The sequence below is a fragment of the Pseudophryne corroboree genome, unplaced genomic scaffold, assembly GCF_028390025.1.
Source record: "Pseudophryne corroboree isolate aPseCor3 unplaced genomic scaffold, aPseCor3.hap2 scaffold_99, whole genome shotgun sequence".
NCBI lineage: Eukaryota > Metazoa > Chordata > Amphibia > Anura > Myobatrachidae > Pseudophryne > Pseudophryne corroboree.
The window spans coordinates 1,056,967-1,082,485 of record NW_026970570.1 but is presented as its reverse complement, the minus strand read 5'-3'; the positions used below and the strand labels follow the sequence as shown (position 1 = coordinate 1,082,485).

The 25,519-nt window shown below is 50.2% G+C and overlaps 22 non-coding genes and 1 pseudogene across 22 annotated transcripts; 21 read left to right on the top strand and 2 right to left on the bottom strand.

The window, feature by feature from the left end:
• The first annotated feature begins 11,487 nt into the window (after positions 1-11,487).
• Positions 11,488-11,651, top strand: LOC135049359 (U1 spliceosomal RNA). Its single transcript, XR_010241119.1, has one exon. It is a non-coding gene; the product is annotated as a U1 spliceosomal RNA (small nuclear RNA).
• A 152-nt stretch (positions 11,652-11,803) lies between these two features.
• On the top strand, positions 11,804-11,945 carry LOC135049413 (U1 spliceosomal RNA; annotated as a pseudogene).
• A 673-nt stretch (positions 11,946-12,618) lies between these two features.
• LOC135049216 (U1 spliceosomal RNA) lies at positions 12,619-12,782 on the top strand. The gene has a single exon (XR_010240983.1). It is a non-coding gene; the product is annotated as a U1 spliceosomal RNA (small nuclear RNA).
• A 152-nt stretch (positions 12,783-12,934) lies between these two features.
• Positions 12,935-13,097, top strand: LOC135049621 (U1 spliceosomal RNA). The gene has a single exon (XR_010241349.1). It is a non-coding gene; the product is annotated as a U1 spliceosomal RNA (small nuclear RNA).
• Positions 13,098-13,771: 674 nt separating this feature from the next.
• On the top strand, positions 13,772-13,935 carry LOC135049175 (U1 spliceosomal RNA). Its single transcript, XR_010240942.1, has one exon. It is a non-coding gene; the product is annotated as a U1 spliceosomal RNA (small nuclear RNA).
• A 972-nt stretch (positions 13,936-14,907) lies between these two features.
• On the top strand, positions 14,908-15,074 carry LOC135049564 (U1 spliceosomal RNA). The gene has a single exon (XR_010241302.1). It is a non-coding gene; the product is annotated as a U1 spliceosomal RNA (small nuclear RNA).
• Positions 15,075-15,226: 152 nt separating this feature from the next.
• On the top strand, positions 15,227-15,389 carry LOC135049426 (U1 spliceosomal RNA). Its single transcript, XR_010241181.1, has one exon. It is a non-coding gene; the product is annotated as a U1 spliceosomal RNA (small nuclear RNA).
• Positions 15,390-16,060: 671 nt separating this feature from the next.
• On the top strand, positions 16,061-16,224 carry LOC135049161 (U1 spliceosomal RNA). The gene has a single exon (XR_010240928.1). It is a non-coding gene; the product is annotated as a U1 spliceosomal RNA (small nuclear RNA).
• A 152-nt stretch (positions 16,225-16,376) lies between these two features.
• On the top strand, positions 16,377-16,539 carry LOC135049530 (U1 spliceosomal RNA). The gene has a single exon (XR_010241276.1). It is a non-coding gene; the product is annotated as a U1 spliceosomal RNA (small nuclear RNA).
• A 671-nt stretch (positions 16,540-17,210) lies between these two features.
• LOC135049459 (U1 spliceosomal RNA) lies at positions 17,211-17,375 on the top strand. The gene has a single exon (XR_010241212.1). It is a non-coding gene; the product is annotated as a U1 spliceosomal RNA (small nuclear RNA).
• A 152-nt stretch (positions 17,376-17,527) lies between these two features.
• LOC135049443 (U1 spliceosomal RNA) lies at positions 17,528-17,690 on the top strand. Its single transcript, XR_010241196.1, has one exon. It is a non-coding gene; the product is annotated as a U1 spliceosomal RNA (small nuclear RNA).
• Positions 17,691-18,364: 674 nt separating this feature from the next.
• On the top strand, positions 18,365-18,528 carry LOC135049207 (U1 spliceosomal RNA). Its single transcript, XR_010240974.1, has one exon. It is a non-coding gene; the product is annotated as a U1 spliceosomal RNA (small nuclear RNA).
• A 152-nt stretch (positions 18,529-18,680) lies between these two features.
• Positions 18,681-18,843, top strand: LOC135049425 (U1 spliceosomal RNA). Its single transcript, XR_010241180.1, has one exon. It is a non-coding gene; the product is annotated as a U1 spliceosomal RNA (small nuclear RNA).
• Positions 18,844-19,517: 674 nt separating this feature from the next.
• LOC135049309 (U1 spliceosomal RNA) lies at positions 19,518-19,681 on the top strand. The gene has a single exon (XR_010241070.1). It is a non-coding gene; the product is annotated as a U1 spliceosomal RNA (small nuclear RNA).
• A 152-nt stretch (positions 19,682-19,833) lies between these two features.
• Positions 19,834-19,996, top strand: LOC135049493 (U1 spliceosomal RNA). The gene has a single exon (XR_010241241.1). It is a non-coding gene; the product is annotated as a U1 spliceosomal RNA (small nuclear RNA).
• Positions 19,997-20,670: 674 nt separating this feature from the next.
• Positions 20,671-20,834, top strand: LOC135049308 (U1 spliceosomal RNA). The gene has a single exon (XR_010241069.1). It is a non-coding gene; the product is annotated as a U1 spliceosomal RNA (small nuclear RNA).
• Positions 20,835-20,986: 152 nt separating this feature from the next.
• Positions 20,987-21,149, top strand: LOC135049476 (U1 spliceosomal RNA). Its single transcript, XR_010241229.1, has one exon. It is a non-coding gene; the product is annotated as a U1 spliceosomal RNA (small nuclear RNA).
• Positions 21,150-21,823: 674 nt separating this feature from the next.
• On the top strand, positions 21,824-21,987 carry LOC135049266 (U1 spliceosomal RNA). The gene has a single exon (XR_010241030.1). It is a non-coding gene; the product is annotated as a U1 spliceosomal RNA (small nuclear RNA).
• Positions 21,988-22,139: 152 nt separating this feature from the next.
• On the top strand, positions 22,140-22,300 carry LOC135049619 (U1 spliceosomal RNA). Its single transcript, XR_010241347.1, has one exon. It is a non-coding gene; the product is annotated as a U1 spliceosomal RNA (small nuclear RNA).
• A 674-nt stretch (positions 22,301-22,974) lies between these two features.
• Positions 22,975-23,138, top strand: LOC135049320 (U1 spliceosomal RNA). The gene has a single exon (XR_010241081.1). It is a non-coding gene; the product is annotated as a U1 spliceosomal RNA (small nuclear RNA).
• Positions 23,139-23,290: 152 nt separating this feature from the next.
• On the top strand, positions 23,291-23,453 carry LOC135049474 (U1 spliceosomal RNA). The gene has a single exon (XR_010241227.1). It is a non-coding gene; the product is annotated as a U1 spliceosomal RNA (small nuclear RNA).
• Positions 23,454-24,277: 824 nt separating this feature from the next.
• LOC135049424 (U1 spliceosomal RNA) lies at positions 24,278-24,440 on the bottom strand. Its single transcript, XR_010241179.1, has one exon. It is a non-coding gene; the product is annotated as a U1 spliceosomal RNA (small nuclear RNA).
• Positions 24,441-24,592: 152 nt separating this feature from the next.
• LOC135049327 (U1 spliceosomal RNA) lies at positions 24,593-24,756 on the bottom strand. The gene has a single exon (XR_010241088.1). It is a non-coding gene; the product is annotated as a U1 spliceosomal RNA (small nuclear RNA).
• Between the last annotated feature and the right edge of the window lie 763 nt (positions 24,757-25,519).

Here is a 25,519-nt window from a genome sequence, read left to right as displayed (position 1 = left end):
ACCCCCCCTCCTCCCGCTGTGTCAGGCCACCCCCCCTCCTCCCGCTGTGTCTGTCCACCCCCCCTCCTCCTCTCTGCTGTGTGTCCGTTCTCCCCCCGCCCTCCCTGCTGTGTGTCCGTCCCCCCCCGCCCTCCCTGCAGCGCCTGACACACGCACATGCAGCGCCTGACACACACGCACACACGCAGCACCTGACACACACACACAGACGCAGCACCTGACACTCACACGGACCTGACACACACGCACACACTCACACGCAGCGCCTGACACACACAGACACGCAGCGCCTGACACACACAGACACGCAGCGCCTGACACACACACACTCACGCACCTGACACACACACTCACGCACCTGACACACACACACACACTCACGCACCTGACACACACATACTCACGCACCTGACACACGCACACTCACGCACCTGACACACGCACACGGCACGCAGCACCTGACACACACACACAGCACCTGACACACACACACACACGCAGCACCTGACACACAGACATGCAGCGCCTGACACACACACACAGACACGCAGCACCTGACACACACACGCAGACACGCAGCACCTGACACACACACACACACGCAGCACCTGACACACACACGCAGACATGCAGCACCTGACACACACACGCAGACACGCAGCACCTGACACACACACGCAGACACGCAGCACCTGACACAGACACGCAGCACCTGACACACACACACATACGCAGCACCTGACACACACACACACACAGCACCTGACACATACACACGCAGCACCTGACACAGACATGCAGCGCCTGACACACACACGCAGACATGCAGCACCTGACACACACATGCAGCACCTGACAGACACACACACACACACACACACACACACACACACATGCAGCACCTGACACACCCACACACACAGACATGCAGCACCTGACACACCCACACACACACGCAGCACCTGACACACATACATACATGTGGCATTTAACGCACACACGCACAGCACCTGACACACAATCATATACACTCAGAGCACCTAACACACACATACACTCGCAGCACCTCACACACACTCGTATACACACGCAGCACCTGCCACTCACACATATATACACATGTAGCACCTGCCACTCCCACATACATGAACAGCACCTAACACACACATATATACATGCAGCACCTGACACACACATACACGTGCAGCACCTGACAGTCACACACATACAGATGCGACACAAACACATACACGCTCAACACCTGACACCCACGTGGCAGCTGACGCATACAAATGCAGCACCTGAGATACACACATATACACGTGCAGCACCTGAGACACACACATACACGTACAGCACCTGACACACACACACATGTATGTACACGCGCGGCTCCAGGCACACACATACGTACGTACACACGCGGAATTTAACACACACACACACATACACGTGCGGCACCTGACACACATGTACGAACACGCGTGGCTCCTGACACACACACACGCGTGGCTCCTGACACACACACACACATGTACGAACACGCGCGGCTCCTGACACACACACGTATATACGTATACGCACGGCACCTGACACCTACACGTATGTACGTATACGCACGGCTCCTGACACCCACACGCATGTACACGCGCGGCTCCTGGCACACACACACACACACACGTACGTACACGCGCGGCACCTGACACACGCCTGTACGTACACACATGCACAGCACCTGACATACACACATGTAGGTACGCGCCACCTGACACACACACACACACACACGTACACGTACGACACTTGACACACACGTACGTACACGCACGGCACTGACACGTATGTACGCGCACGGCACCTGACACTCACGTACATACTAGTGATGAGTGGGTTCGGTTCGTCGGAATCCGAACCCCCCGAACTTCACCCATTTTACACGGGTCCGAGGCAGGTTCGAACCTTCCCGCCTTGCTCGGCTAGCCTGAGCGCGCACGAACGTCATCATCCCGCTGTCGGATTCTCGCGAGATTCGGATGTCTGCATTCGTGGAAAGGGATCCCATGTGTAAACATGGGACCCCTTTCAGTCCGTCTGGTCCGGGTGTTCGGTTTGTTGTTTTGCCAAGTACGTGGATTTAATCTGGAACCTGGATCAGGTGAGTATAATTATCTTTTATTTTCAGGTACCCGTGGATTCTACTTGGAGAAGAGGACCGACTGCTTCATGTCAACATAGGTAAGTATGTGTGTGTCGGCAGGTGGGAAATAAAGTTATACTTTCACGGTGTCTGTGTCCTGTTTTTATTTGGGTATTTTTTCCCCAGTAGAACTACAGGTACCAGCGGGCCCGTTTTTCTCCTGCATGCTGGTACTTGTGGTTCTCCAAGTACCAGCTTGCGGGGGAGGCTTGCTGGGACTTGTAGTACTACTAGAAAAAACAATATTCTTTAAATTTTCTCAAGGCTATCAGCCTCCCATCCGCAGCCCTTGGATGGGGGGGACAGCCTCGGGCTTCACCCCTGGCCCTTAGGTGGCTGGGGGGGACCCCTTGATTGAAGGGGTCCCCACTCCCCCAGGGTACCCCGGCCAGGGGTGACTAGTTGGATATTTAATGCCACGGCCGCAGGGCACTGTATAAAAGTGACCCCCGGCTGTGGCATTATCTGTCCAGCTAGTGGAGCCCGATGCTGGTGTAAAAAATACGGGGGACCCCTACTCTTTTTGTCCCCCGTATTTTTTGCACCAGCACCAGGCGCAGAGCCCGGTGCTGGTTTTAAAATTACGGGGGATCCCCTGTCCGTTTTTCCCCCGGATTTTTAGAACCAGGACCGGCTCGAAGAGCCCGAGGCTGGTTATGCTTTGGAGGGGGGACCCACGCAATTTTTTTTTCGGGTTTTTCACATTCCATTTAAAAAATAAATAATATTTTAAAAAATATATAAATAATACTTGTGCCTCCAAAAAAGACAAACCAAGTACCTAATCCCTTCTAATATAAATAGATATGCTATTACCAAAAAAAAAAAACTGCAAAAAAAAAACATGTTTTTAAATTTTTTTTATTAGATTCCGCCAGCAAAGTGTGGCGGATTGAAAATGACGAATTTACTGTTTAAAAGCACTGTTGTCGAATTTACAAACTTCAATTGAATATACTTTTGTCGAATTGCCGCATTTGTACCATTGCAGAAAAGTCGAATTTGTCAAATGTCGAATTTTAAAGTCGAATTTTGAAAGCCTGTAAGAATAGGCTCCGTCCCCTTCTACCCCTGTACCTTGCTCTCTCCTGTCTGTGCTCTCTCCCGTCTGTAGGACTAGGCCCCGCCCCCTTCTTACCATCCTGTGACTGCTCTCTCCTGACAAGTGGACCAGGCCTGCCCCCTACACGCTGCTGGTGTCTTCATTGTTACTTGGTCTGGAGCTCCGTTGGGGAGAGAACTCACGTGAGCTCATTAAGAATGAGGAACTGGGATGTTTTAATTTTATTGTGAGTAGTGTAGTGTGGTGATGTAGTATGTTGTATGGGGGGTATAGTGTAATTATGAAGTGCAGCATATGGGAGGGCTGTAGCATAGTGATGTAGTGTGGCATATGGGGGGTGGTAGCGCATAGGCGTGCGTACAGGGGGTGCCTGGTGCGCACAGGCACTCCCTAATGTTCAGCACCGCTGCACGCCACGCTTGCTGTAGCACAGTGATCGCTGAGTGTGTGATCGGTGGAGCCTAGCCTGCAGCTCATTTCCGTACCTCCCACCACCGCTGCACCCGACCCCCCTCTGCCTGCTGCTAATACTATGCTGAGTGCATTCGTCGGCGGCCTCACTGGGGGGACTGGCGTCACCTTGCAATGTGACGTGGTGATGTCCGCCCATGCTCTCCTCCCGCCCACCTGTGCTTTCCTCCTGCTGCGGTCTCTCAGTCCTAGTGTGCCGCGGCCGCCACACCACTGGCAGTGTTCCTCTAGGAGGGACTGGGAGCTGCTGGCAGACACATTCTGCTGAGACTTACTTGTCAGTGCGGGTTCCGGACGGCAGGCGGCGGGTGGGAGGGCAGACGGGGAGCAGGTGTCACAAGGAGTGTGTGGGTAACTAATTCACAATACTTCCGCTCAACGTGGCACTGCTGGTCCTTCATCTCCCATGTCTCTTCACCAGGTGGCGGGCGGCCCGGAAATTAAGTGATGTGTTGTGCAGCAGTCAGTGTGAAGTGACTGTGAGTAACACTGGTGGTGCTGATGATGCTGCTGCAGAATCTGGAAGCAATTAATTCATAAATATAATGTACTCTATCAGTGTTTCTCTGACGTCCTAGTGGATGCTGGGAACTCCGTAAGGACCATGGGGATTAGCGGCTCCGCAGGATACTGGGCACAAAAGTAAAGCTTTAGGACTACCGGTGTGCACTGGCTCCTCCCCCTATGACAATCCTCCAAGCCTCAGTTAGATTTTTGTGCCCGGCCGAGAAGGGTGCACACTAGGGGCTCTCCTGAGCTTCTTAGTGAAAGTTTAGTTTTAGGTTTTTTATTTTCAGTGAGACCTGCTGGCAACAGGCTCACTGCATCGAGGGACTAAGGGGAGAAGAAGCGAACTCACCTGCGTGCAGAGTGGATTGGGCTTCTTAGGCTACTGGACACCATTAGCTCCAGAGGGACCGAACACAGGCCCAGCCTCGGAGCTCGGTCCCAGAGCCGCGCCGCCGGCCCCCTTACAGAGCCAGAAGCAAGAAGAGGTCCGGAAAATCGGCGGCAGAAGACATCCTGTCTTCACCAAGGTAGCGCACAGCACTGCAGCTGTGCGCCATTGCGCCTCAGCACACTTCACACTTCGGTCACTGAGGGTGCAGGGCGCTAGGGGGGGGCACCCTGAGCAGCAATAGAAACACCTTGGCTGGCGAAAATACATCATATATAGCCCCCAGGGCTATATGGATGAATTTTAACCCCTGGCAGATTCCACAGAAAAACGGGAGAAAAGGCCGCCGAGAAGGGGGCGGAGCCTATCTCCTCAGCACACTGGCGCCATTTTCTCTCACAGCTCCGTTGGAGGGAAACTCCCTGGCTCTCCCCTGCAGTTACTACACTACAGAAAGGGGTTAAAAAAGAGAGGGGGGCACTAATTAGGCGTAGTATAACAATACAGCAGCTATAAGGGGAAAAACACTTATATAAGGTTATCCCTGTATATATATATATATATATAGCGCTCTGGTGTGTGCTGGCATACTCTCCCTCTGTCTCCCCAAAGGGCTAGTGGGGTCCTGTCCTCTATCAGAGCATTCCCTGTGTGTGTGTGTGTCGGTACGATTGTGTCGACATGTATGAGGAGGAAAATGGTGTGGAGGCGGAGCAATTGCCTGTAATGGAGTTGTCACCCCCTAGGGAGTCGACACCTGAGTGGCTGAGCTTATGGAAGGAATTACGTGACAGTGTCAGCTCTTTACAAAAGATTGATGACATGAGACAGCCGGCTACTCAGCCTGTGCCTGTCCAGGTGTCTCAAAAGCCATCAGGGGCTCTAAAACGCCCGTTACCGCAGATGGCAGATACAGACGCCGACACGGATACTGATTCCAGTGTCGACGATTAAGAGACGAATGTGACTTCCAGTAGGGCCACACGTTACATGATTGAGGCTATGGAAAATGTTTTTACACATTTCTGATAATACCAGTACCACTAAAAAGGGTATTATGTTGGGTGAGAAAAAACTGCCTGTAGTTTTTCCTGCATCTGAGGAATTAAATGAAGTGTGTGATGATGCGTGGGTTTCCCCCGATAAAAACTGTTAATTCCTAAAAAGTTATTAGCATCATACCCCTTCCCGCCAGAGGATAGGGCACATTGGGAAACACCCCCTAGGGTGAATAAAGCGCTCACACGCTTGTCTAAACAGGTGGCACTACCGTCCCCGGATACGGCCGCCCTTAAGGAACCTGCTGACAGAAAGCAGTAAAATATCCTAAAATGTATATACACTCACACGGGTGTGATACTGCGACCAGCAATCGCCTCAGCCTGGATGTGCAGTGCTGGGGTGGCTTGGTCGGATTCCCTGACTGACAATATTGATACCCTAGATAGGGACAGTATATTACTGACTATAGAGCATTTAAAAGATGCTTTCTATATATGCGTGATGCACAGAGGGATATTTGCCGACTGGCATCAAGAGTAAGTGCGCTGTCCATTTCTGCCAGAAGAGGGTTATGGACAAGACAGTGGTCAGGTGATGCTGATTCCAAAAGGCATATGGAAGTATCGCCTTATAAAAGGGAGGAGTTATTTGGGGTAGGTCTAACAGACCTGGTGGCCACGGCAACGGCTGGGAAATCCACATTTTTACCCCAGGTAGCCTCTCAACATAAGAAGACGCCGTATTATCAGGCGCAGTCCTTTGGGCCCCATAAGGGCAAGCGGGCAAAAGGCTCCTCATTTCTGCCCCGTGGCAGAGGGAGAGGAAAAAGGCTGCAGCAAACAGCCAGTTCCCAGGAACAGAAACGGTGGGGGCCCGTCTCATAAATTTCAGCGTGCAGTGGGCTCACTCACAGGTGGACCCCTGGATCCTTCAGGTGGTATCTCAGGGGTACAAATTGGAATTCGAGACGTCTCCCCTTCGCCGTTTTCCTAAAGTCTGCTTTACCGACGTCTCCCTCCGACAGGGAGGCGGTATGGGAAGCCATTCACAAGCTGTATTCCCAGCAGGTGATAATCAAGGTACCCCTCCTACAACAGGGAAAGGGGTATTATTCCACGCTGTTTGTGGTACCGAAGCCGGACGGCTCGGTGAGACCTAATTTAAATCTGAAATCCTTGAACACTTACATACAAAGGTTCAAATTCAAGATGGAGTCACTCAGAGCGGTGATGGCAAACCGGGAAGAAGGGGATTATATGGTGTCTCTGGACATCAAGGATGCTTATCTCCATGTCCCAAATTACCCTTCTCACCAAGGGTACCTCAGGTTTGTGGTACAGAACTGTCACTATCAGTTTCAGACGCTGCCGTTTGGTTTGTCCACGGCACCCCGGGTCTTTACCAAAGTAATGGCCGAAATGATGATACTCCTTCGAAGGAAGGGAGTTTTAATTATCCCTTACTTGGACGATCTCCGGATAAGGGCAAGATCCAGGGAACAGTTGGTAGTCGGGGTAGCACTATCTCAAGTAGTGTTGCGGCAGCACGGTTGGATTCTTAATATTCCAAAATCGCAGCTGATTCCGACGACACGTCTTCTATTCCTAAGGATGATCCTGGACACAGTCCAGAAAATAAGAATTTACTTACCGATAATTCTATTTCTCATAGTCCGTAGTGGATGCTGGGGACTCCGAAAGGACCATGGGGAATAGCGGCTCCGCAGGAGACTGGGCACAAAGTAAAAGCTTTAGGACTAGCTGGTGTGCACTGGCTCCTCCCCCTATGACCCTCCTCCAAGCCTCAGTTAGGATACTGTGCCCGGACGAGCGTACACAATAAGGAAGGATTTTGAATCCCGGGTAAGACTCATACCAGCCACACCAATCACACCGTACAACTTGTGATCTGAACCCAGTTAACAGCATGATAACAGAAGGAGCCTCTGAAAAGATGGCTCACAACAACAATAACCCGATTTTTGTAACAATAACTATGTACAAGTAATGCAGACAATCCGCACTTGGGATGGGCGCCCAGCATCCACTATGGACTATGAGAAATAGAATTATCGGTAAGTAAATTCTTATTTTCTCTAACGTCCTAGTGGATGCTGGGGACTCCGAAAGGACCATGGGGATTATACCAAAGCTCCCAACCGGGTGGGAGAGTGCGGATGACTCTGCAGCACCGAATGAGAGAACTCCAGGTCCTCCTCAGCCAGGGTATCAAATTTGTAGAATTTAGCAAACATGTTTTCCCCTGACCAAGTAGCTGCTCGGCAAAGTTGTAAAGCCGAGACCCCTCGGGCAGCCGCCCAAGATGAGCCCACTTTCCGTGTGGAATGGGCTTTTACAGATTTTGGCTGTGGCAGGCCTGCCACAGAATGTGCAAGCTGAATTGTACTACAAATCCAACGAGCAATCGTCTGCTTAGAAGCAGGAGCACCCAGCTTGCTGGGTGCATACAGGATAAACAGCGAATCAGATTTTCTGACTCCAGCCGTCCTGGAAACATATATTTTCAGGGCCCTGACTACGTCCAGCAACTTGGAATCCTCCAAGTCCCTAGTAGCCGCAGGCACCACATATGAAAAATTAGGTAAGGGCTTTTATAGGATAAAGCCGCCAATTCTGAGACACGATGTACAGAGAGCCAACGTAAAAAATAACAATGTTTATTAATAAAACATATAAAAAGATTAATTGTCAAATAACCGGTGAAAAATATATATAAATATATATAAGAACATTCTACCTTTGAGAAAGTCACGTGAACGTGACGAAACGCGTCAGGACCCGCCCCTATCCACACTCAGCTCAGGTGAAATCTTCCAGGTGTTCCTTGGTCCCCGCTGCACCCTCCTTCTACAGCATCCGACATCAGCGGCTTCAGCGCACACGCCGCCACGACCGGGTTGTGAGAGAGACGGTCCATTCCTTTCCGCTGCACAGCGTATATGGGCATTGCAGGACATTGAAGCCGAGGACGCTCGGCTCTTACCAGCCCATTTTGGAAAGGTATTGAATATCAATTTCAACTGAGGGACTTTTTTATTCATTAGGATCCTACCAACACACCTGGTATTTATCAACTATCTAACAAGTGAATCACTGAACTTTTCACCCCAATAAGCTGAGTCATTACAATATACCACTAGTTCACGTCTAGTGACTGTTCTTATATATATTTGTATATATTTTTCACCGGTTATTTGACAATTAATCTTTTTATATGTTTTATTAATAAACATTGTTATTTTTTACGTTGGCTCTCTGTACATCATGTTTCGTTCCTGATATTCAGCGCAGCCGTTTGTTCTTTTTCTATGCTATCACCACAATACTACACATAGTATTCCGGCAAGCGCAGACTATCAGGAACATAAAATTGTGATTATTTAATTCTATGAAACACGTATTGGTTTTCACTTTTTATTTTGATGATTAGGCGCTCGTTTGTTGCAGTTTTTTGTTTTGGTCAATTCTGAGACACGCCTGGCTGAAGCCAGGGCTAACAGCATTACCACTTTCCATGTGAGATATTTTAAGTCCACAGTGGTGAGTGGTTCAAACCAATGTGATTTTAGGAATCCCAAAACTATATTGAGATCCCAAGGTGCCACTGGAGGCACAAAAGGAGGCTGTATATGCAGTACTCCCTTGACAAACGTCTGAACTTCAGGAACAGAAGCCAGTTCTTTTTGGAAGAATATTGACAGGGCCGAAATTTGAACCTTAATGGACCCTAATTTGAGGCCCATAGACAGTCCTGTTTGCAGGAAATGCAGGAAACGACCCAGTTGAAATTCCTCTGTAGGGGCCTTCCTGGCCTCGCACCACGCAACATATTTACGCCAAATACGGTGATAATGTTGTATGGTTACATCCTTCCTGGCTTTGATCAGGGTAGGGATGACTTCATCCGGAATGCCTTTTTCCTTCAGGATCCGGCGTTCAACCGCCATGCCGTCAAACGCAGCCGCGGTAAGTCTTGGAACAGACATGGTCCCTGCTGGAGCAGGTCCTTTCTTAGAGGTAGAGGCCACGGGTCTTCCGTGAGCATCTCTTGAATTTCCGGGTACCAAGTCCTTCTTGGCCAATCCGGAGCCACGAGTATAGTCTTTACTCCTCTCCTTCTTATGATTCTCAGTACTTTTGGTATGAGAGGAAGAGGAGGGAACACATACACTGACTGGTACACCCACGGTGTTACCAGAGAGTCCACAGCTATTGCCTGAGGGTCCCTTGACCTGGCGCAATATCTGTCCAGCTTTTTGTTGAGGCGGGACGCCATCATGTCCACCCTTTGGTTTTTCCCAACGGTTCACAATCATGTGGAAGACTTCTGGGTGAAGTCCCCACTCCCCCGGGTGAAGATCGTGTCTGCTGAGGAAGTCTGCTTCCCAGTTGTCCACTCCCGGAATGAACACTGCTGACAGTGCTATCACATGATTCTCCGCCCAGCGAAGAATCCTTGCCACTTCCATCATTGCCCTCCTGCTTCTTGTGCCGCCCTGTCTGTTTACGTGGGCGACTGCCGTGATGTTGTCCGACTGGATCAACACCGGCTGACCCTGAAGCAGAGGTCTTGCCTGACTTAGGGCATTGTAAATGGCCCTTAGTTCCAGGATATTTATGTGAAGTGACGTTTCCATGCTTGACCACAAGCCCAGGAAATTTCTTCCCTGTGTGACTGCTCCCCAGCCTCTCAGGCTGGCATCCGTGGTCACCAGGACCCAATCCTGAATGCCGAATCTGCGGCCCTCTAGGAGATGAGCACTCTGTAACCACCACAGGAGAGACATCCTTGTCCTTGGAGACAGGGTTATCCGCTGATGCATTTGAAGATGCGATCCGGACCATTTGTCCAGCAGATCCCACTGAAAAGTTCTTGCATGGAATCTGCCGAATGGAATCGCTTCGTAAGAAGCCACCATCTTTCCCAGGACCATTGTGCATTGTACTGACACTTGGCCTGGTCTTAGGAGGTTCCTGACTATGTCGGATAACTCCTTGGCTTTCTCCTCCGGGAGAAACACCTTTTTCTGTACTGTGTCCAGAATCATCCCTAGGAACAGCAGACGTGTCGTCGGAATCAGCTGCGATTTTGGAATATTTAGAATCCATCCGTGCTGTCGTAGTACTACTTGAGATAGTGCTACTCCGACCTCTAACTGTTCTCTGGACCTTGCCTGCTTACTTTGTGCCTTCCAATGCACAATGCAAACTACAGGTAGTGCTGCAGGGCCCACACCCTTTTACTTGCCGTACAGAGCAGCTCTGGAGCTGTTACAGTGCCCAGCTGCTGCAAGAAATCAGCTTGAATGCTTCAGGGGCTGGGGCATAGCCAACATGAGCCCCACACCGAAGGAGGGTGGAGGTGTTTAATGCGAACTAGGGGTCATCCAAGCACCGCAAAAGGCCGCCATGCCCTGCACGCCCCTTTTCTCTTTTCATATGCAGACGAGGGTTGAAGCCAACTTTGACCCACTGCTTGGATGACATCACCGTATGCAAATCCATCTGCTGCAGGCCTTCCCCCAGGAATGCTTGCACTAGTTGTTGCATTTGGTTTGTTGTTTGACCCACTGCTTGGATGACATCACCGTATGCAAATCCATCTGCTGCAGGCCTTCCCCCAGGAATGCTTGCACTAGTTGTTGCATTTGGTTTGTTGTTTGGGGGTGCTTCATTATTAGGCAGCCTTCTGCCCTCCCATGTTCATCTGAAAATTTGTGTTCTCCCTGCAGTTGTTGTCCCCAGATGAGAGTTCCCTTGTGCTGCCTCAGTTGAATCTCCTTTACTTGACAGAGATGTGCCTGAGCAGCGGCCCTCCCCAGCCCTATCCCAAATCATACTTATTTTGCATAGGAGATACCATGGTCATGAAGATTGTTCTCCCAGGGTGAGGTTCATTCATTGCATTCTGGGTATGCTGACCCCTGTGATTTCCCCAAATGTGGGAAACTCGACTGCATTATTTGTGGTAGTGGGGGACTGTGTTTGTGCTTTCCTCTGGTCAGCTCTGGTAAAAGTCAGATTTATTTGTCTCAGATCTTCCTCTAGCCTTGTTCTTCTTTCGAGAGTTCCCTTGTGCTGCCTCAGTTGGATCTCCTTCACTTGACAGGGTGGTACCCGAGCAGCGACCCTCCCCAGCTCTAGCCCAACTTCTACTTACCTGGCAGGTGAGATACTATGATCATGTAAGTGCTTCTCCCAGGGCAAGGCTCACCCATTGCACTCTGGGTGTGCTGCTCCTGCGATTTCCCCAAATGTGGGAAACTTGACTGCATAATTTGTGTTTCCCCTGGTCGGCTCTCATATAATTCAGATCTCTTTGTCTCAGGTCTCTCTCCAGCCTAGTTTGCTGTCTGTTTCAACTTCTCTTTTCTTGAGCCGCTCCCTTCTATGCCCTTGCGCACTATCCTGACTTCTCCCGTCTGCTTACTTTGTGCCTTCCAATGCACAATGCAAACTACAGGTAGTGCTGCAGGGCCCACACCCTTTTACTTGCCGTTCAGAGCAGCTCTGGAGCTGTTACAGTGCCCAGCTGCTGCAAGAAATCAGCTTGAATGCTTCAGGGGCTGGGGCATAGCCAACATGAGCCCCACACCGAAGGAGGGTGGAGGTGTTTAATGCGAACTAGGGGTCATCCAAGCGCCGCAAAAGGCCGCCATGCCCTGCACGCCCCTTTTCTCTTTGAAGCCAACTTTGACCCACTGCTTGGATGACATCACCATATGCAAATCCATCTGCTGCAGGCCTTCCCCCAGGAATGCTTGTACTAGTTGTTGCATTTGGTTTGTTGTTTGGGGGTGCTTCAGTATTAGGCAGCCTTCTGCCCTCCCATGTTTATCTGGAAATATGTGTTCTCCCTGCAGTTGTTGTCCCCAGATGAGAGTTCCCTTGTGCTGCCTCAGTTGAATCTCCTTTACTTGACAGAGATGTGCCTGAGCAGCGGCCCTCCCCAGCCCTATCCAAAATCATACTTATTTTGCATAGGCGATACCATGGTCATGAAGATTGTTCTCCCAGGGTGAGGTTCATTCATTGCATTCTGGGTATGCTGACCCCTGTGATTTCCCCAAATGTGGGAAACTCGACTGCATTATTTGTGGTAGTGGGGGACTGTGTTTGTGCTTTCCTCTGGACAGCTCTGGTAAAAGTCAGATTTATTTGTCTCAGATCTTCCTCTAGCCTTGTTCTTCTTTCGAGAGTTCCCTTGTGCTGCCTCAGTTGGATCTCTTTCACTTGACAGGGGGGTGCCAGAGCAGCGACCCTCCTCAGCTCTAGCCCAACTCCTACTTACCTGCCAGGTGAGATACTTTGATCATGAAGGTGCTTCTCCCAGGGCAAGGCTCACCCATTGCACTCTGGGTGTGGTGCCCCTGCGATTTCCCCAAATGTGGGAAGCTTGACTGCATAATTTGTGTTTCCCCTGGTCAGCTCTCGTATAATTCAGATCTCTTTGTCTCAGGTCTCTCTCCAGCCTAGTTTGCTGTCTGTTTCCACTTCTTTTTTCATGAGCCCCTCCCTTTTATACCCTTGTGCACTATCCTGACTTCTCCTCCTGTCTGCTTACTTTGTGCCTTCCAATGCACAATGCAAACTACAGGTAGTGCTGCAGGGCCCACACCCTTTTACTTGCCGTACAGAGCAGCTCTGGAGCTGTTACAGTGCCCAGCTGCTGCAAGAAATCAGCTTGAATGCTTCAGGGGCTGGGGCATAGCCAACATGAGCCCCACACCGAAGGAGGGTGGAGGTGTTTAATGTGAACTAGGGGTCATCCAAGCGCCGCAAAAGGACGCCATGCCCTGCACGCCCCTTTTCTCTTTTCATATGCAGACGAGGGTTGAAGCCAACTTTGACCCACTGCTTGGATGACATCACCGTATGCAAATCCATCTGCTGCAGGCCTTCCCCCAGGAATGCTTGCACTAGTTGTTGCATTTGGTTTGTTGTTTGGGGGTGCTTCAGTAATAAGCAGCCTTCTGCCCTCCCATGTTCATCTGAAAATATGTGTTCTCCCTGCAGTTGTTGTCCCCAGATGAGAGTTCCCTTGTGCTGCCTCAGTTGAATCTCCTTTACTTGACAGAGATGTGCCTGAGCAGCGGCCCTCCCCAGCCCTATCCCAAATCATACTTATTTTGCATAGGAGATACCATGGTCATGAAGATTGTTCTCCCAGGGTGAGGTTCATTCATTGTATTCTGGGTATGCTGACCCCTGTGATTTCCCCAAATGTGGGAAACTCGACTGCATTATTTGTGGTAGTGGGGGACTGTGTTTGTGCTTTCCTCTGGTCAGCTCTGGTAAAAGTCAGATTTCTTTGTCTCAGATCTTCCTCTAGCCTTGTTCTTCTTTCGAGCGTTCCCTTGTGCTGCCTCAGTTGGATCTCTTTCACTTGACAGGGGGGTGCCCGAGCAGCGACCCTCCCCAGCTCTAGCCCAACTCCTACTTACCTGCCAGGTGAGATACTATGATCATGAAGGTGCTTCTCCCAGGGCAAGGCTCACCCATTGCACTCTGATTTCCCCAAATGTGGGAAGCTTGACTGCATAATTTGTGTTTCCCCTGGTCGGCTCTCGTATAATTCAGATCTCTTTGTCTCAGGTCTCTCTCCAGCCTAATTTGCTGTCTGTTTCCACTTCTTTTTTCATGAGCCCCTCCCTTTTATACCCTTGTGCACTATCCTGACTTCTCCTCCTGTCTGCTTTCTTTGTGCCTTCCAATGCACAATGCAAACTACAGGTAGTGCTGCAGGGCCCACACCCTTTTACTTGCCGTACAGAGCAGCTCTGGAGCTGTTACAGTGCCCAGCTGCTGCAAGAAATCAGCTTGAATGCTTCAGGGGCTGGGGCATAGCCAACATGAGCCCCACACCGAAGGAGGGTGGAGGTGTTTAATGCGAACTAGGGGTCATCCAAGCGTCGCAAAAGGCCGCCATGCCCTGCACGCCCCTTTTCTCTTTTCATATGCAGACGAGGGTTGAAGCCAACTTTGACCCACTGCTTGGATGACATCACCGTATGCAAATCCATCTGCTGCAGGCCTTCCCCCAGGAATGCTTGCACTAGTTGTTGCATTTGGTTTGTTGTTTGGGGGTGCTTCAGTATTAGGCAGCCTTCTGCCCTCCCATGTTCATCTGAAAATATGTGTTCTCCCTGCAGTTGTTGTCCCCAGATGAGAGTTCCCTTGTGCTGCCTCAGTTGAATCTCCTTTACTTGACAGAGATGTGCATGAGCAGCGGCCCTCCCCAGCCCTATCCCAAATCATACTTATTTTGCATAGGAGATACCATGGTCATGAAGATTACTCTCCCAGGGTGAGGTTCATTCATTGCATTCTGGGTATGCTGACCCCTGTGATTTCCCCAAATGTGGGAAACGCGACTGCTTTTATTTGTTGGTAGTGGGGGGACTGTGTTTGTGCTTTCTTCTGGTCAGCTCTGGTAAAAGTCAGATTTCTTTGTCTCAGATCTTCCTCTAGCCTTGTTCTTCTTTCGAGAGTTCCTTTGTGCTGCCTCAGTTGGATCTCCTTCACTTGACAGGGGGGTGCCCGAGCAGCGACCCTCCCCAGCTCTTGCCCAACTCCTACTTACCTGCCAGGTGAGATACTATGATCATGAAGGTGCTTCTCCCAGGGCAAGGCTCACCCATTGCACTCTGGGTGTGCTGCCCCTGCGATTTCCCCAAATGTGGGAAACTTGACTGCATAATTTGTGTTTCCCCTGGTCGGCTCTCGTATAATTCAGATCTCTTTGTCTCAGGTCTCTCTCCAGCCTAGTTTGCTGTCTGTTTCCACTTCTCTTTTCTTGAGCCGCTCCCTTCTATGCCCTTGCGCACTATCCTGACTTCTCCCGTCTGCTTACTTTGTGCCTTCCTACGCACAATGCGAACTACAGGTAGTGCTGCAGGGCCCACACCCTTTTAGTTGCCTTACAGAGCAGCTCTGGAGCTGTTACAGTGCCCAGCTGCTGCAAGAAATCAGCTTGAATGCTTCAGGGGCTGGGGCATAGCCAACATGAGCCCCACACCGAAGGAGGGTGGAGGTGTTTAATGCGAACTAGGGGTCATCCAAGCGCCGCAAAAGGCCGCCATGCCCTGCATAACCCTTTTCTCTTTTCATATGCAGATGAGGGTTCCAGCCAACTTTGGCCCACTGCTTGGATGACATCACCGTATGCAAATCCGTCTTCTGCAGACCTTCACCCAGGAATGCTTTTACTAGTTGTTGCATTTGGTTTGTTGTTTGGGGGTGCTTCAGTATTAGGCAGCCTTCTGTCCTCCCATGTTCATCTGAAAATATGTGTTCTCCCTGCAGTTGTTGTCCCCAGATGAGAGTTCCCTTGTGCTGCCTCAGTTGAATCTCCTTTACTTGACAGAGATGTGCCTGAGCAGCGGCCCTCCCCAGCCCTATCCCAAATCATACTTATTTTGCATAGGAGATACCATGGTCATGAAGATTGTTCTCCCAGGGTGAGGTTCATTCATTGCATTCTGGGTATGCTGACCCCTGTGATTTCCCCAAATTTGGGAAACTCGACTGCATTATTTGTGGTAGTGGGGGACTGTGTTTGTGCTTTCCTCTGGTCAGCTCTGGTAAAAGTCAGATTTCTTTGTCTCAGATCTTCCTCTAGCCTTGTTCTTCTTTCGAGAGTTTCCTTGTGCTGCCTCAGTTGGATCTCCTTCACTTGACAGGGGGGTGCCCGAGCAGCGACCCTCCCAATCTCTAGCCCAACTCCTACTTACCTGCCAGGTGAGATACTATAATCAGGAAGGTGCTTCTCCCAGGGCAAGGCTCACCCATTGCACTCTGGGTGTGCTGCTCCTGCGATTTCCCCAAATGTGGGAAACTTGACTGCATAATTTGTGTTTCCCCTGGTCGGCTCTCGTATAATTCAGATCTCTTTGTCTCAGGTCTCTCTCCAGCCTAGTTTGCTGTCTGTTTCAACTTCTCTTTTCTTGAGCCGCTCCCTTCTATGCCCTTGCGCACTATCCTGACTTCTCACGTCTGCTTACTTTGTGCCTTCCAATGCACAATGCAAACTACAGGTAGTGCTGCAGGGCCCACACCCTTTTACTTGCCGTTCAGAGCAGCTCTGGAGCTGTTACAGTGCCCAGCTGCTGCAATAAATCAGCTTGAATGCTTCAGGGGATGGGGCATGGCCAACATGAGCCCCACACCAAAGGAGGGTGGGGGTGTTTAATGCGAACTAGGGGTCATCCAAGCATCGCAAAAGGCCGCCATGCCCTGCACGCCCCTTTTCTCTTTTCATATGCAGATGAGGGTTGAAGCCAACTTTGACCCACTACTTGGATGACATCACCGTATGCAAATCCGTCTTCTGCAGAACTTACCCCAGGAATGCTTGCACTAGTTGTTGCATTTGGTTTGTTGTTTGGGGGTGCTTCAGTATTAGGCAGCCTTCTGCCCTCCCATGTTCATCTGAAAATATGTGTTCTCCCTGCAGTTGTTGTCCCCAGATGAGAGTTCCCTTGTGCTGCCTCAGTTGAATCTCCTTTACTTGACAGAGATGTGCATGAGCAGCGGCCCTCCCCAGCCCTATCCCAAATCATACTTATTTTGCATAGGAGATACCATGGTCATGAAGATTACTCTCCCAGGGTGAGGTTCATTCATTGCATTCTGGGTATGCTGACCCCTGTGATTTCCCCAAATGTGGGAAACGCGACTGCTTTATTTGTTGGTAGTGGGGGACTGTGTTTGTGTTTTCCTCTGGTCAGCTCTGGTAAAAGTCAAATTTCTTTGTCTCAGATCTTCCTCTAGCCTTGTTCTTCTTTCGAGAGTTTCCTTGTGCTGCCTCAGTTGGATCTCCTTCACTTGACAGGGGGGTGCCCGAGCAGCGACCCTCCCCAGCTCTAGCCCAACTCCTACTTACCTGCCAGGTGAGATACTATGATCATGAAGGTGCTTCTCCCAGGGCAAGGCTCACCCATTGCACTCTGGGTGTGCTGCCCCTGCGATTTCCCCAAATGTGGGAAACTTGACTGCATAATTTGTGTTTCCCCTGGTCAGGTCTCGTATAATTCAGATCTCTTTGTCTCAGGTCTCTCTCCAGCCTAGTTTGCTGTCTGTTTCAACTTCTCTTTTCTTGAGCCGCTCCCTTTTATACCCTTGTGCACTATCCTGACTTCTCCTCCTGTCTGCTTACTTTGTGCCTTCCAATGCGCAATGCAAACTACAGGTAGTGCTGCAGGGCCCACACCCTTTTACTTGCCTAACAGAACAGCTCTGGAGCTGTTACAGTGCCAAGCTGCTGCAAGAAATCAGCTTGAATGCTTCAGGGGATGGGGCATGGCCAACATGAGCCCCACACCGAAGGAGGGTGGGGGTGTTTAATGCGAACTAAGGGTCATCCAAGCGCCGCAAAAGGCCGCCATGCCCTGCATACCCCTTTTCTCTTTTCATATGCAGATGAGGGTTCCAGCCAACTTTGGCCCACTGCTTGGATGACATCACCGTATGCAATTCCGTCTTCTGCAGAACTTCCCCCAGGAATGCTTGTACTAGTTGTTGCATTTGGTTTGTTGTTTGGGGGTGCTTCAGTATTAGGCAGCCTTCTGCCCTCCCATGTTCATCTGAAAATATGTGTTCTCCCTGCAGTTGTTGTCCCCAGATGAGAGTTTCCTTGTGCTGCCTCAGTTGAATCTCCTTTACTTGACAGAGATGTGCATGAGCAGCGGCCCTCCCCAGCCCTATCCCAAATCATACTTATTTTGCATAGGAGATACCATGGTCATGAAGATTGTTCTCCCAGGGTGAGGTTCATTCATTGCATTTTGGGTATGCTGACCCCTGTGATTTCCCCAAATGTGGGAAACTCGACTGCATTATTTGTGGTAGTGGGGGACTGTGTTTGTGCTTTCCTCTGGTCAGCTCTGGAAAAAGTCAGATTTCTTTGTCTCAGATCTTCCTCTAGCCTTGTTCTTCTTTCGAGAGTTCCCTTGTGCTGCCTCAGTTGGATCTCTTTCACTTGACAGGGGGGTGCCCGAACAGCGACTTTCCCCAGCTCTAGCCCAACTCCTACTTACCTGCCAGGTGAGATACTATGATCATGAAGGTGCTTCTCCCAGGGCAAGGCTCACCCATTGCACTCTGGGTGTGCTGCCCCTGCGATTTCCCCAAATGTGGGAAACTTGACTGCATAATTTGTGTTTCCCCTGGTCGGCTCTCGTATAATTCAGATCTCTTTGTCTCAGGTCTCTCTCCAGCCTAGTTTGCTGTCTGTTTCCACTTCTCTTTTCTTCAGCCGCTCCCTTCTATACCCTTGTGCACTATCCTGACTTCTCCTCCCATCTGCTTACTTTGTGCCTTCCAATGCACAATGCAAACTACAGGTAGTGCTGCAGGGCCCACACCCTTTTACTTGCCTTACAGAGCAGCTCTGGAGCTGTTACAGTGCCCAGCTGCTGCAAGAAATCAGCTTGAATGCTTCAGGGGATGGGGCATGGCCAACATGAGCCCCACACCAAAGGAGGGTGGAGGTGTTTAATGCGAACTAGGGGTCATCCAAGCACCGCAAAAGGCCACCATGCCCTGCACGCCCCTTTTCTCTTTTCATATGCAGATGAGGGTTGAAGCCAACTTTGACCCACTGCTTGGATGACATCACCGTATGCAAATCCGTCTTCTGCAGAACTTCCCCCAGGAATGCTTGGACTAGTTGTTGCATTTGGTTTGTTGTTTGGGGGTGCTTCAGTATTAGGCAGCCTTCTGCCCTCCCATGTTCATCTGAAAATATGTGTTCTCCCTGCAGTTGTTGTCCCCAGATGAAAGTTCCCTTGTGCTGCCTCAGTTGAATCTCCTTTACTTGACAGAGATGTGCATGAGCAGCGGCCCTCCCCAGCCCTATTCCAAATCATACTTATTTTGCATAGGAGATACCATGGTCATGAAGATTTTTCTCCCAGGGTGAGGTTCATTCATTGCATTTTGGGTATGCTGACCCCTGTGATTTCCCCAAATGTGGGAAACTTGACTGCATTATTTGTGGTAGTGGGAGACTGTGTTTGTGCTTTCCTCTGGTCAGCTCTGGTAAAAGTCAGATTTCTTTGTCTCAGATTTTCCTTTAGCCTTGTTCTTCTTTCGAGAGTTCCCTTGTGCTGCCTCAGTTGGATCTCCTTCACTTTACAGGGGGGTACCCGAGCAGCGACCCTCCCCAGCTCTAGCCCAACTCCTACTTACCTGCCAGGTGAGATACTATGATCATGAAGGTGCTTCTCCCAGGGCAAGGCTCACCCATTGTACTCTGGGTGTGCTGCTCCTGCGATTTCCCCAAATGTGGGAAACTTGACTGCATAATTTGTGTTTCCCCTGGTCGGCTCTCGTATAATTCAGATCTCTTTGTCACAGGTCTCTCTCCAGCCTAGTTTGCTGTCTGTTTCCACTTCTCTTTTCTTCAGCCGCTCCCTTCTATACCCTTGTGCACTATCCTGACTTCTCCTCCCGTCTGCTTACTTTGTGCCTTCCAATGCACAATGCAAACTACAGGTAGTGCTGCAGGGCCCACACCCTTTTACTTGCCTTACAGAGCAGCTCTGGAGCTGTTACAGTGCCCAGCTGCTGCAAGAAATCAGCTTGAATGCTTCAGGGGATGGGGCATGGCCAACATGAGCCCCACACCAAAGGAGGGTGGAGGTGTTTAATGCGAACTAGGGGTCATCCAAGCACCGCAAAAGGCCGCCATGCCCTGCACGCCCCTTTTCTCTTTTCATATGCAGATGAGGGTTGAAGCCAACTTTGACCCACTGCTTGGATGACATCACCGTATGCAAATCCGTCTTCTGCAGAACTTCCCCCAGGAATGCTTGCACTAGTTGTTGCATTTGGTTTGTTGTTTGGGGGTGCTTCAGTATTAGGCAGCCTTCTGCCCTCCCATGTTCATCTGAAAATATGTGTTCTCCCTGCAGTTGTTGTCCCAAGATGAGAGTTCCCTTGTGCTGCCTCAGTTGAATCTCCTTTACTTGACAGAGATGTGCATGAGCAGCGGCCCTCCCCAGCCCTATTCCAAATCATACTTATTTTGCATAGGAGATACCATGGTCATGAAGATTTTTCTCCCAGGGTGAGGTTCATTCATTGCATTTTGGGTATGCTGACCCCTGTGATTTCCCCAAATGTGGGAAACTTGACTGCATTATTTGTGGTAGTGGGAGACTGTGTTTGTGCTTTCCTCTGGTCAGCTCTGGTAAAAGTCAGATTTCTTTGTCTCAGATTTTCCTTTAGCCTTGTTCTTCTTTCGAGAGTTCCCTTGTGCTGCCTCAGTTGGATCTCCTTCACTTTACAGGGGGGTACCCGAGCAGCGACCCTCCCCAGCTCTAGCCCAACTCCTACTTACCTGCCAGGTGAGATACTATGATCATGAAGGTGCTTCTCCCAGGGCAAGGCTCACCCATTGTACTCTGGGTGTGCTGCTCCTGCAATTTCCCCAAATGTGGGAAACTTGACTGCATAATTTGTGTTTCCCCTGGTCGGCTCTCGTATAATTCAGATCTCTTTGTCTCAGGTCTCTCTCCAGCCTAGTTTGCTGTCTGTTTCCACTTCTCTTTTCTTCAGCCGCTCCCTTCTATACCCTTGTGCACTATCCTGACTTCTCCTCCCGTCTGCTTACTTTGTGCCTTCCAATGCACAATGCAAACTACAGGTAGTGCTGCAGGGCCCACACCCTTTTACTTGCCTTACAGAGCAGCTCTGGAGCTGTTACAGTACCCAGCTGCTGCAAGAAATCAGCTTGAATGCTTCAGGGGATGGGGCATGGCCAACATGAGCCCCACACCAAAGGAGGGTGGAGGTGTTTAATGCGAACTACGGGTCATCCAAGCACCGCAAAAGGCCGCCATGCCCTGCACGCCCCTTTTCTCTTTTCATATGCAGATGAGGGTTGAAGCCAACTTTGACCCACTGCTTGGATGACATCACCGTATGCAAATCCGTCTTCTGCAGAACTTCCCCCAGGAATGCTTGCACTAGTTGTTGCATTTGGTTTGTTGTTTGGGGGTGCTTCAGTATTAGGCAGCCTTCTGCCCTCCCATGTTCATCTGAAAATATGTGTTCTCCCTGCAGTTGTTGACCCAAGATGAGAGTTCCCTTGTGCTGCCTCAGTTGAATCTCCTTTACTTGACAGAGATGTGCATGAGCAGCGGCCCTCCCCAGCCCTATTCCAAATCATGCTTATTTTGCATAGGAGATACCATGGTCATGAAGATTTTTCTCCCAGGGTGAGGTTCATTCATTGCATTTTGGGTATGCTGACCCCTGTGATTTCCCCAAATGTGGGAAACTTGACTGCATTATTTGTGGTAGTGGGGGACTGTGTTTGTGCTTTCCTCTGGTCAGCTCTGGTAAAAGTCAGATTTCTTTGTCTCAGATTTTCCTCTAGCCTTGTTCTTCTTTCGAGAGTTCCCTTGTGCTGCCTCAGTTGGATCTCCTTCACTTTACAGGGGGGTACCCGAGCAGCGACCCTCCCCAGCTCTAGCCCAACTCCTACTTACCTGCCAGGTGAGATACTATGATCATGAAGGTGCTTCTCCCAGGGCAAGGCTCACCCATTGCTCTGGGTGTGCTGCTCCTGCGATTTCCCCAAATGTGGGAAACTTGACTGCATAATTTGTGTTTCCCCTGGTCGGCTCTCGTATAATTCAGATCTCTTTGTCTCAGGTCTCTCTCCAGCCTAGTTTGCTGTCTGTTTCCACTTCTCTTTTCTTGAGCCGCTCCCTTCTATGCCCTTGCGCACTATCCTGACTTCTCCTCCTGTCTGCTTACTTTGTGCCTTCCAACGCACAATGCGAACTACAGGTAGTGCTGCAGGGCCCACACCCTTTTACTTGCCTTACAGAGCAGCTCTGGAGCTGTTACAGTGCCCAGCTGCTGCAAGAAATCAGCTTGAATGCTTCAGGGGCTGGGGCATAGCCAACATGAGCCCCACACCAAAGGAGGGTGGAGGTGTTTAATGCAAACTAGGGGTCAGCCAAGCGCCGCAAAAGGCCACCATGCCCTGCACGCCCCTTTTCTCTTTTCATATGCAGACGAGGGTTGAAGCCAACTTTGACCCACTGCTTGGATGACATCACCATATGCAAATCCATCTGCGGCAGGCCTTCCCCCAGGAATGCTTGCACTAGTTGTTGCATTTGGTTTGTTGTTTGGGGGTGCTTCAGTATTAGGCAGCCTTCTGCCCTCCCATGTTCATCTGAAAATATATGTTCTCCCTGCAGTTGTTGTCCCCAGATGAGAGTTCCCTTGTGTTGCCTCAGTTAAATCTCCTTTACTTGACAGAGATGTGCATGAGCAGCGGCCCTCCCCAGCCCTATTCCAAATCATACTTATTTTGCATAGGAGATACCATGGTCATGAAGATTTTTCTCCCAGGGTGAGGTTTATTCATTGCATTTTGGGTATGCTGACCCCTGTGATTTCCCCAAATGTGGGAAACTTGACTGCATTATTTGTGGTAGTGGGAGGCTGTGTTTGTGATTTCTTCTGGTCAGCTCTGGTAAAAGTCAGATTTCTTTGTCTCAGATTTTCCTTTAGCCTTGTTCTTCTTTCGAGAGTTCCCTTGTGCTGCCTCAGTTGGATCTCCTTCACTTTACAGGGGGGTACCCGAGCAGCGACCCTCCCCAGCTCTAGCCCAACTCCTACTTACCTGCCAGGTGAGATACTATGATCATGAAGGTGCTTCTCCCAGGGCAAGGCTCACCCATTGTACTCTGGGTGTGCTGCTCCTGCAATTTCCCCAAATGTGGGAAACTTGACTGCATAATTTGTGTTTCCCCTGGTCGGCTCTCGTATAATTCAGATCTCTTTGTCTCAGGTCTCTCTCCAGCCTAGTTTGCTGTCTGTTTCCACTTCTCTTTTCTTCAGCCGCTCCCTTCTATACCCTTGTGCACTATCCTGACTTCTCCTCCCGTCTGCTTACTTTGTGCCTTCCAATGCACAATGCAAACTACAGGTAGTGCTGCAGGGCCCACACCCTTTTACTTGCCTTACAGAGCAGCTCTGGAGCTGTTACAGTGGCCAGCTGCTGCAAGAAATCAGCTTGAATGCTTCAGGGGCTGGGGAATAGCCAACATGAGCCCCACACCGAAGGAGGGTGGAGGTGTTTAATGCAAACTAGGGGTCAGTCAAGCGCCGCAAAAGGCCACCATGCCCTGCACGCCCCTTTTCTGTTTTCATATGCAGACGAGGGTTGAAGCCACCTTTGACCAACTGCTTGGATGACATCACCACAAATCCATCTGCGGCAGGCCTTCCCCCAGGAATGCTTGCACTAGTTGTTGCATTTGGTTTGTTGTTTGGGGGTGCTTCAGTATTAGGCAGCCTTCTGCTCCACCCTCCTTTGGTGTGGGGCTCATGTTGGCCATGTCCCATCCCCTGAAGCATTCAAGCAGATTTCTTGCAGCAGCTGGGCACTGTAACAGCTCCAGAGACGCTCTGTAAGGCAAGTAAAAGGGTGTGGGCCCTGCAGCACTACCTGTAGTTTGCATTGTGCATTGGAAGGCACAAAGTAAGCAGACGGGAGGAGAAGTCAGGATAGTGCACAAGGGTATAGAAGGGAGCGGCTGAAGAAAAGAGAAGTGGAAACAGACAGCAAACTAGGCTGGAGAGAGATCTGAGACAAAGAGATCTGAATTATACGAGAGCCGACCAGGGGAAACACAAATTATGCAGTCAAGTTTCCCACATTTGGGGAAATCGCAGGGGCAGCACACCCAGAGTGCAATGGGTGAGCCTTGCCCTGGGAGAAGCACCTTCATGATCATAGTATCTCACCTGGCAGGTAAGTAGGAGTTGGGCTAGAGCTGGGGAGGGTCGCTGCTCGGGCACCCCCCTGTTAAGTGAAGGAGATCCAACTGAGGCAGCACAAGGGAACTCTCGAAAGAAGAACAAGGCTAAAGGAAAATCTGAAACAAAGAAATCTGACTTTTACCAGAGCTGACCAGAAGAAATCACAAACACAGCCTCCCACTACCACAAATAATGCAGTCGAGTTTCCCACATTTGGGGAAATCACAGGGGTCAGCATACCCAAAATGCAATGAATGAACCTCACCCTGGGAGAAAAATCTTCATGACCATGGTATCTCCTATGCAAAATAAGTATGATTTGGAATAGGGCTGGGGAGGGCCGCTGCTCATGCACATCTCTGTCAAGTAAAGGAGATTCAACTGAGGCAGCACAAGGGAACTCTCATCTTGGGACAACAACTGCAGGGAGAACATATATTTTCAGATGAACATGGGAGGGCAGAAGGCTGCCTAATACTGAAGCACCCCCAAACAACAAACCAAATGCAACAACTAGTGCAAGCATTCCTGGGGGAAGGCCTGCCGCAGATGGATTTGCATATGGTGATGTCATCCAAGCAGTTGGTCAAAGTTGGCTTCAACCCTCGTCTGCATATGAAAAGAGAAAAGGGGCGTGCAGGGCATGGTGGCCTTTTGCGGCGCTAGGCTGACCCCTAGTTTGCATTAAACACCTCCACCCTCCTTTGGTGTGGGGCTCATGTTGGCTATGCCCCAGCCCCTGAAGCATTCAAGCTGAATTCTTGCAGCAGCTGGGCACTGTAACAGCTCCAGAGCTGCTCTGTAAGGCAAGTAAAAGGGTGTGGGCCCTGCAGCACTACCTGTAGTTCGCAGATGGATTTGCCGCCATAGAATGCGCCTGCTGAATCGTGTTACAGATCCAGAGAGCAATAGTCTGCTTTGAAGCAGGGGTGCCAATCTTGTTGGCTGCATACAGGACAAACAGTGCTTCTGTTTTTCTGACTCTAGCCGTTCTGGCCACGTAAATTTTCAAAGCCCTGACCACATCAAGGGACTCGGAATCCTCCAAGTCACGCGTAGCCACAGGCATCACAATAGGT